The sequence below is a fragment of the Dioscorea cayenensis genome, chromosome 18, assembly GCF_009730915.1.
Source record: "Dioscorea cayenensis subsp. rotundata cultivar TDr96_F1 chromosome 18, TDr96_F1_v2_PseudoChromosome.rev07_lg8_w22 25.fasta, whole genome shotgun sequence".
Taxonomy (NCBI): domain Eukaryota; kingdom Viridiplantae; phylum Streptophyta; class Magnoliopsida; order Dioscoreales; family Dioscoreaceae; genus Dioscorea; species Dioscorea cayenensis.
This window is the reverse complement of record NC_052488.1, coordinates 10,569,936-10,571,128: the sequence shown is the minus strand read 5'-3', so window position 1 is coordinate 10,571,128 and position 1,193 is coordinate 10,569,936. Positions and strand designations below refer to the sequence as shown.

At 42.4% G+C, this 1,193-nt stretch overlaps 1 non-coding gene across 1 annotated transcript; it reads left to right on the top strand.

The window, feature by feature from the left end:
* Window positions 1–331: 331 nt before the first annotated feature.
* Window positions 332–437, top strand: LOC120283184. Its single transcript, XR_005543182.1, has one exon. It is a non-coding gene; the product is annotated as a small nucleolar RNA R71 (small nucleolar RNA).
* The last annotated feature ends 756 nt before the right edge of the window (window positions 438–1,193 follow it).

Here is a 1,193-nt window from a genome sequence, read left to right as displayed (position 1 = left end):
GATCGGGCAATCGGAGGGAGCATGTCCTCCACCACACCCGGTGTAATTAGTCACGGCCGCCACTCAATTTGAAGTAAGAAGATCTAACTTCTTACTCAAATTTTCCACTTGAGCCGCCAATGAAGTTACCGCATCTATTTCATCGAGACCGGTCACCTTTTTCTTTTTCCTAGCATTCCATTGGTAGCTGTTTAACCCCATTTCCTCAATTAATTGACGGGCCTCATCGGGGGTCTTGCTACCTAAAGTACCTCCTGCTGCCGCATCCAAGAGTTGCCTTGTACTCGGATTCAAACCGTTGTAAAAGGTCATAACAATCATCCACTCCGGAAATCCGTGTTGCGGGCACTTTCTCAGGAGTTCCTTGACTTTTCCCATGTCTCGAATAGAGACTCCAATTCTAACAGAACAAAGGATGAGATCTCATTCCTAAGCTTTGCTGATTTTCCGAGAGGAAAATAACGGGCAAGAAAAGCTTCTACCATCTCCTCTTATGTGGTAATTGATGCTCTAGGTAATGAGTGTAGCCACATGTAGATGAATGCCGGCTTCAGCTCAAAGTTCTGAGCTGTGATCGGGGGACGCACAATGCTCGATTGTGTCAACAACACTGAAGGTCTGGTATAATCAGATAATGTCCCCTGTTGCTCATTCTGTTCTGCCATGTTTTTAGATCCTTCCACTTCCAAATTAGCTAAATTAAACTATTCTTGCACAGGCTCTTTCCCTTTTCTTCTAAGTGTACGTTCAAGCTCAGGATCTCCTTGAATCAATATTGAGGGATTCCCATGGGTCATAACCTGGATTGCACCCAAAAAGAAAGAAAAAGAAATCAGAACGATGATAGAATAAGAAGATATGAAATAGAATGTATGGTGAAATAGCTAAGAAAACAAAGCACAAAATATCTCTAAACGCCTATTCCCCAGCAACGACGCCAAAAACTTGACAAGATCCCCTTGCTTATATCCCACAAGTACACGGGTTTGTCGAAGTAATAATCCCGGATGAGCGAGTATCAAATCCACAGGGAATAGGGCATAAAAACACTTAATCCGCTTCTTAGCTATGTGAAAGATCAGTAGTGATAAGTGTGATAATGATTCAATTCTCAAAAGTAAAAACAACAAGTAATAGAGCACGATTAAAGGAGGAGGTAAGGCAATCGATAAAGATGGGGTACTCGGATGATG